Genomic DNA, 9,073 nt, shown 5'->3' with positions numbered 1-9,073 from the left:
CGAGAGCAGCCGCTCCGTTTGGGGCTATCGCAGCGGGGCCTGGGCTGTGAGCCCAGCTCAGCGTGAAGCGCGCTAGGACCTGCCGCCAGCGAAACCTGAAATGAAATTTACACCGGGTGTGAGATCAGTAGTGTCGCCGCTTAGCGGGATCGCTGTTGCGCGGCGAGGGGCAAGCTGAATTTATTTAGCTGCCACACCAGAAGTGAGCCCCACAGACTTAAAGGCCTTTTGGGCGCTTATCTGGAACTGACTCGCCTGTGGCGATGGCAGAGGGCACGGCACAGGGAGGGCTCCCGCCGCGGGGCGAGCCGAGGGAGCCTCAGCCACCAGGGCCCGGCACCTCCCGGGTGGGACAGCTGCAGGACACGGTGCCTGGCACCTCCTACGAGGGACAGCAACAGGACGCAGTGCCCGACACCTCCCGGCGGGGACAGCAGGGACAGCAGCAGGACACGGTGCCTGGCACCTCCCGAGGGGGACAGCAGCAGCACACAGTGCCCGGCACCTCCCGGGGGGGACAGCAGCAGGACACTGCCAGCTGCCCAGCACCGGGAATGGGGTTTGTGCTGCTGAGGCTCCGTCCTTGTCCTTTCAGATTTCTTGCTGCTTCCTGCGTAGCTGCTGTTTTCACTGACCCTGACAGCCACTCTGTGACTCTGCCTTCCAAAAGTCACGAGAAAATGTCTCTGGCAGGGTTGGTGTCGTGCTGGGTGCGGTTTAAATAGCGTGAACAAAGACTTTGTAACCAGCATAGTAAGTTGTAGCAGCATTTATAGTGGGATAAGTATTTGGCTTCTGGTGTTTCCCTTTGAGATAAAAAGTTAGGGGCAGGATTCATTTTGCTTGGACAGCTGAGGTTTGCTCTTGAGGTCTGGTCTTGGAGCCTGTGCCGGCAGCGAGACAGGCTCCCCAAAGAGCAGCTCTTCCTAAAACACAGCTCTAAACCAAGCTCACTAATTACAGCAGGGAGGTGTCTGTGCTCCTCCGCAGGCAAAGGAGACAGCAAGGGACATTGCTTAGCCAGGCCCTTGATTTAGGCATATTTCTGTGAATGAATAGTGTAGTGGAAGAACAGGGAAAAAATGTGATAGCAATTTTGGGGGCAATATTTATGAAGATTATATAGAAATAGAATACCATAGGGGACAACAGGAAAAAGAACTAGGGACTTAAAACTGTGTTCCTCCTACTGAATCTTAAATGGATTTGAAGTACTTTAATTTTATGTGTACTCTACCAGGCAATAGAGAATCCTTTTCAGCTAAAATCTGAATCACTGGACTGGCCAAACTGAGTGTTGTAGTTAAGATTCCAAAGTGATGTATAATGGCTGGACCTTCACTTGTGTGTGTATGGCTTGAGTTCAGGCCACAGTTCCCAGATTTTTGGAAATAGTCATCTGTAAACAGAGCCAGATTATTGTGGGTTTTGGGGTTTTTTTTGGTGGGTTTTTTTGGGGCTTTTTTTTGTGTTTGTTTCTTTTAAAAATTAAGCTTAGAGTTATGTTCCACCAGCATGCAGAGAAGGAGCAGATGAATCATAAATACACAACTGTTACAAGCATTTGATATTTCCAAATTTCAGGTTCTGAGTCCACAATCAAAGAAATTTTATAAGGACCCTTTTCTTTCAAGATGTATGTACTCATGCACAACAGATGCATACCTAATTGCTATTCAAGTAGCAGTTCAGATTTGTTTTTTCTGTAGAAATCCATTTTCTTTAGACAGCTTATAAGTTAAGTTAAATCTTGTTTTAAAAATAGAGTAACTGATTCATTTTACTAGCACAAACCTCTTGCATTTAACTGAGCTCTAATGTTATTAACATCCATTTTATGCATGGCTATGATGCTGAAAAATGAAGTTGATACCACTTATTTTTCTGCAAGTCTTCTGAGTTCGCTGATTCCAAAGCTATCATAGTAGCACAAATGTTTTTGTTTCATTGTTGCGGGTATATAAAATAAGTGTGAAGAATTTTGTAGCTAAAATGAGGGCAAAAGCTTAAATAGACTTTTACATAGTTATTATAATATGGATTGATAGCTATATTCCATTGGCACAAAGTAAATAATTTCTTATGAAAGCCAAGAACAGTATTGCATTGATTCACTCTAGGAATATCAATTACCCTGTCTTAACTGGGGACAATAAAAGCAAATGATAAGGTTCTTACTCCTGTCAAAATGAATCAATGCTGACTGTATGACATACAGTACATTATGAAGGTTGTTATTCTAGTATTCATGTAATAATATAATAGTAATATAGCAGATATTTTTAGGAGTATGTAGAAAATGCACAGAAAAAATGAGTAATGCAAAATAGAGAAGAAGAAAGTTTCTAAGAGGTGTGTTTTATCACAAAACTTTTTGCTTGGTATAAAAAATAAGTTGGAGGAATTCTGATATGCACAGTATATTTTCCTTTTCCTCAGAAAGAGCAGTGTCACACCTCATAATGGAACCTTACCTGATATTTGCAGAGGAATTGGATTGTGTGCAGTCTGTGTTTTTGATACAGAGAATTTAAGACAAAGACAGTAAATAGCAATGTAAGCACTTTTGATGAAAAATTAGAAATTATGCAGGTGGAAATGAATAAATAATTGTGTAATAGGATGTCTGAAAATGGTTTGTAAGCTGAATGAAATGGAGTGTAAATTAGAATTATTTTTAAATGGTTCTTTCCTTCTGCACCTGTTATGATATTATCTTCATAACTTGCTGGACATCTTTTCCTACCAAACAGGTGAGTTTGTGAATTTGGATGGTTTAGCTGTCATGTTCTGCTCATTAATGTATTTACTTTGATTTTAATGATCAGAAAGGTTATTTCTCATCTCATTTGTTTTTTGTTTTTCTTGTATACAAAATATTAGTTACAATTTTGATGTGGTGACTCATAAGGTTTATTTGATGAAGGAACAGGTGCTGAATGACCCCTTTCTTTATCAGAGAGAGCTGGCAGGAAAGAGCACAAGCTCTTTTTAAATGGTAACTGGCTATTGGACTTTCATTAGAAGAAAGGTTTTCACCCTGTCTGTTTGTGCTGTGTGTAGCTTTGGCTTTTTTAATTTTCACAGTCCCTTCTTAATGCACAGTTATAAATAGCATAACATTTGCTTTTTGGTGCACTCTTCTCTCTTTTCCTGTCATTTGTGCTGTAGCTGTGCTAATAGGAGGGTGCTTAGCTCAGCCTCAGGCAGCCTTTTCTGCATAATTGGTTCAGTTAGGAAACAACACACTTTCAATTAATTAGTGTGATTACCTGCCTAACAGTAGATAGAGGAAATTTGGTACTCATTTGGTTCTTTCTTTGCAGTGAATATTCATATCAATAATAAAACTTACCCTGAGCAACACATTTCTAGACATGCAGGGTATTAAACAGCACATGTATGTGGAAAATCTCACAAGTGAGTGTACTAAATGCATCAGCACCTGCCTCATTCATACACTTTATTAATGTGGTTCAGAGATATGCTCATAAAATCATATTCATATAAGTACCATGGTTTTTGTACTATTTTAAGTAGCTCTTTCTGTTAATATATGTATAAAACTAATGAGTTTTTTTAAGCTTTGAAGTACTGACTTCAGTTTATATCCTTGTTTGGAAAGGTAGTTCTCTCTGTTTGGATTAGAAGACTAAATCTACTGAAGTGTTCAAATGAGCAAATTCCCGCATTGTGTTTGACAAAACTGCCTTTGATCTTTTCTGAGGAATTGTTAAACATAATATGCAGAATTTAGAGTAACCATTTGTTTGACCTGATCTTTGACTATGATTCAAGGGAAGAGACATGTATTCCTGCAGTTTTCAGCCATATGCCCAGTTAAAAATTAAATATTTGTAGAAAAAAATTGAAAAAACCAAAAGCTGCTGTAAATACTCACATTTTGTCATTCAGCTGAATATTTTGATTAATGCTAAATAGAGGATCAATTTGTCAGTAATAGCATAGCATGTCATAGTGAGAAACTGCAAACATTAAATATATCTTCCTCTGATATACTGGACTATAATGGAACAAAGCACTGAAGTAGTATATAAAATTTTTATTCATAGTGTGCTAGAAGGCCTTGTGAATTATTGCAACAATACAAAATATATATTGCTGCATACATAAACAAGCATTTTTGCTATCAAAGGGAACAGAGAAAATTTTAAGGAGTTCGTTGACCGAAGGTCTCAAAATCCAATGGCAAGCAAATACTTAAGCAGCACTTAAAACCAGAGAATTAAAATAAAAGCCCTCAAAGACAGGAGGGAAGTACAGATTTATTGTTTATATAATTTAAAAATGCAATGTGGACAAATGCAAAAATAAAAAGAAAACCAAAATCTTTTATCCCTGGAGTGCTTTTTTCCCAGTAGTATATTTCCAAATGCCTTTTATGTGATGCTTCGTTTGTACAAGGATTATGTTGTCATTGAGCTGTCACTAATCTCATCCTAAAGCAGAGAACTGAGGTTTTGCATATCCTTGACAGGTATCAAAAGATCAGCAGAGGTGCCAGCTCAGAGCACAGTGTGGGTTCAGGTACTGAAGGTGCTGGAAATCCATTGCCATGAAATGGGAGAGAACTTCATAAAAGCGTAGAATTCTGTATTTCACACAGGAGGGGGAATTTTAATGGAAAGGAAGGAGCCAGGTTTCAAGCCTACCTGCCTCTCTGTCATGCCATGACCTCTGAAATTGCCCCTTTGAACCATGTGGTTTCCATCACTTTACAGGAGAGAAGGCTTTTGACTGCAGTTTCTCTTGCTCTCCTGTCCTCCTTGGGATGTTTTCAGCCCTGAATGAGAATAGAAACTTCAGATCATTGCTTTGCCTTCACTCATATCACTTCACAGGAGACCACATGTTCCTCATTTCAAAGTATGAGTAGTAACTGTCTTCTTCCCTCATGCTCTCTTCCACCTGGAAAACTGTTTTGGACTCAGTCTATCTTGGGTGATTTAATCTAATTTCCAGACTGACTTAATGAGCATTAGTGTTTGTGTCACTGTAGCACTTTAGTTGAATTAGTCCATGGAATCAGCATGGCCTAAAAATGTATAATATTGTGAGAAGGATTACTATGATGCAAGGAGGCTTGGGGTCAGATATTTCTGGTAAAGATGGGAGTGTTAATGCCGTGGTGAAAGACAATGCTTATCAGAATCATGTACAGTTCTAACTGTCCAAGTCAAAAAGAAAAAAACCTGTGAGATGTGTCGGTACCGTTTATGACAAAGGAATGGAGGGTCTGTTTTACAAAAATGATTTGTCTTTGTTTTTAAAAGCTTGAAATACCTGAAAAAAAAGCCTGATTGAACCTTTAATCAGAAGGTAAAAAACTGATCTATATGGAAAAGCTATAATTAAGATAGAGACAAATTTGATTCAACAGAACAATAAGGTACTGTAACTACTTCAGGATGTGAGTTAAGAGGCAAACAACTAAACTGGTTTTAGCTGGAATTTTCTAAGGGGGAGATGAGACTCAGTTGCCTAAGATGTCCAGGGTAGATCTGTCCTCTGTGGTAACCTGCCAGGATGCAGTAGCCCAAATGCTTCTGATTGTGTTCTTGCATACTATTTGCTAATCCATTTCCTGACTGCTCTTACCAAAATTTGTTTATGTTTGGAAGTGAAATAAACAATCCTACGATTTGTCTTTTTATTTTGTGAACTGAACAATACAATTACTTGAAAAACTTAACTCAAACTAGAAGGTTTTCAGAAAAAAACCTTCAAAGACAGATTTTTTTCCTGTTTGTTTCAATTTAGTGCAGCACCAAACCTCTGAAATTATAGGCATGCTCAAGCAGAACAACTCTATTTTAGTTCAACATATTAATTTATTCAGTTCTATGTTGTTTTATATGAGGGTGCATTTGTGTTGTGCACACTGCAAATAGATCTTTTTTTTTCATTTCTTTTCATTTTCAGATCTTCTTATTTATGAAATGCCAATGCACACTGAGAAGCAAATTCATCCTTCTACAAGAAACAATACAGCTTAAAAAAAAAATGAAAATTAAATTCAAACCTTCTGCAAAATATACATCTGCAGATAATAGGTTTGAGGAAAAAAAGTCTTCCTGTGCACCTGCAGAAATTGAGTAGAGTAATCTTCCTGAATGCTCCAATGATAACTACTGAACCTAAGGAGTAAGATATTTAGGGTAAAAAATATGCCTTAGATTTTGGCATTCTGCACAAAGTATTTATTATTGCATTGCTTTTTTCGGGACCAATGTAAATGTTAAAGCTCAGAAAATTAGTTTGTAGAGATTTTCCTCTTCTGTTTTCTCCACATGGCACATTGTCTCACTGTTTTGGATAAGTAATTCACTCTTCCCTATAAAAGTCACCATCTTTTAATGTCAGTCTAATTAAAGGGCACAGAGAAACTGCTGCTGAGTAATAGGAGAATTAAAAGCCAAAAAGAAAAAGTGGGGGAAAAAACCATAGAGTCATGAATTCATTTTACTGCTTCACTGTGGATTGGCAGGTGATGTCAAGATTAGTATATTATACAATTGAGATACAATCTACAATTTAAAAAAACAATCTGCTTAACTCTGTTTCTGAGATCAGATTTTAAAATTTCATTTCAAATAGCAAAAAAGCTCTTATATCAGTTTGCCACCTATGAACTTTTAATAGAAATTTTATTTTCTTGCAGAAGTTAACAGATTTGCCAGTGTGCAGAGAGCACTTGACAAATAAAGATGTGTCATGGTTTCACTGGTCTCCATCTGCTCTGTCTGGTCTTGTTATTAGACTGCCGGTTCCTAGGGCAGAAATTTCCCCTTTTGTTGGCTAAATATATATATATATATATATATCTCACTTAATAAAATGGAGGCTCCATTTGGGAAGAGTACCTAAACAGCTGCAACAGTACAAAGTCACAAAACAATGTGCCTCAGTTTTTAGGATGGGTTGTAGAGATTTTAGTTGTTAGATTATTGTCTAAGGAAGAGCCAGCAGTGGGCATGACATTGGCTCCATAACACAAGTACAAATTCTAGTCTTACTAGTAACAAAATAGTCTTCTTGATTAATGCCCTCAACTGAAAGTCCCTGAGCATTTTATGCTTTTTTTTTTGTTTTGATCTCTTCTAGCAAACTCCTAGTTAGTTCACTTTAAATATTAGATAAGAAATTTTGCTTGAGTCTGAGGTTAACATTTGTCACCTGTGTGGATTTGATAAGTATAACAAAAGGCCTGAAGGAATCCTTAGCTGTTCTGAAAGTCTCGTGGAAGACTTTTACACATCTCAAATGGTATTAGGTTCTTATGCTTAGTCAACTAAAATGAGAATCTAGTCAATTTTGTCAGTGGAGCCCAGAGGAAGCTTCAGGTGACCAGCTATGAGACTGGTCACACTGGTCTTCCCCAAGACCTGTGTCATATTTGGGAGTCATGAGTTTTGAATGGCTTATGACATCAGAAATATTGCTTGCTGTCTACTGGTGGGCAAAGAAATCAAGCTGTCAATATCTACTCAGTAAGGTGATGCTTTCTAGGCTCCTTGGATTATGCTGGTTAGATCTTTGTTAGTTGTAGTGAGACCCTAATTAAGCAGCATGATTGTAGACACCTACCTTTGGGAAAGATTCATGTATGTATGCTGCTTGTATGTAGATCCCTAGTGTCATTTAGGTTCTGTGGGATATTTTTCTGCTCTCTCACAGCCCCTGTAGAAATATGTGTCTTCCTCAAGGATTGTGTCATGTTGATCCACCCTATGTAGGTGTTTTAAATAGCTGAAAGCATTTTATAAGCATTGAATGTCTGTACTTACTCTCCAGCTTACTCAACCTCGTGTGGAATCCCAGCCATTATCTTCAGCTTATACACAGAAGAATAGTTCTTAGGATAGCCCCAAAATGCTGTGATCAGAAGTGGAACTTCCAATTCCTGCAGAGCCAAAAAGACTCTGGGGACAGGGGTGGTGATCAGCCTTCTATCAGAAAGGCTAGCACCAGTTAATTGACCATGAGAAGTGAACAACTTCAGTCTGGGGTATTCATCAGCCAACTGTTTCACGGTTTCTGTAGCACCTCTGTGCTCTTTTGTTTTGTGATATGCTTATTCCCTTTCTCATGACACATACTTGCAGTATCAGTACTTTTGGCCTTTGCTGAGTAAGAGAACTGCACAATTACTGTGTCTAATATTGTGTATGCAGAATTCCAAGCATGATGATGCTAAAATGAGTAATACATTTTAAATAGTAAAACCACAGATTATTTGGGCCTTTAAATGCCAAGTTTCTGTTTTGTTTAGTTTTTCTAACTACTGTAGCCTTGCTACGGGTCCTCTCCTTGGAAATTTCATTTTTTTCATTTTAGACAGGATATTTGAAAAGTCTATTAGCAGAATTCTGAAGTCATGGATCTTTTTACTGAAGGCTCATATATATACTGTAGTTCTTGTCATGTCTATGGGTATTAGTAACTGCATGCTATATAATGACTGTGTTTTTAAGTTCAGAAATACATGCACTCAGAATCTGCCTGTCATTATGAAACCTATTTTTCTAGGTGTTTCTGGACATATAATCCCAGTGAAAATGCCTGTGTAGATATCTGATAAGAGAGTTCAGACAAAAGGTGTTTTATGCAACCTTTATCCTATCTGATTTATAATCTTGGAAGTTGTATAAGTTTAAACACTGAGTTTTGAGTCAGTGAAATGAATTGTCTGCATGGAGTGATTCATTTTGTCTGGAACACCAGATTTAGGGTGAGATGAATTACCCACTGGAGGTGCCTCATTCATTCTCTTCAGACATACAGGGCTTAAGGTTACTCATTTTGAAGTAGTCAACTTTGAGTTGACTGAAGTTGATTATATTAATCTTCCATTTTCTAATTGGAATGTGGAATGCTGTATATATGCTAACAAACTCTTGAGATTTTCATCAAATCTGCACTGACATGGAACACTCAGATTTAGCATTTTTTAGCAGTAGATGTCTAGTGGTCTTTTGGTGTTGCCTCCAAAACAACAAATTGAATAAATTGTTCAAGTTTGTCCATTACTCAGCCATGAGAATCCATAACA

The sequence above is a fragment of the Zonotrichia albicollis genome, chromosome 3 (assembly GCF_047830755.1).
Source record: "Zonotrichia albicollis isolate bZonAlb1 chromosome 3, bZonAlb1.hap1, whole genome shotgun sequence".
In the NCBI taxonomy this organism is placed as follows: domain Eukaryota; kingdom Metazoa; phylum Chordata; class Aves; order Passeriformes; family Passerellidae; genus Zonotrichia; species Zonotrichia albicollis.
The sequence above is the reverse complement of the archived record's forward strand: the minus strand, read 5'-3'. Positions refer to the sequence as shown.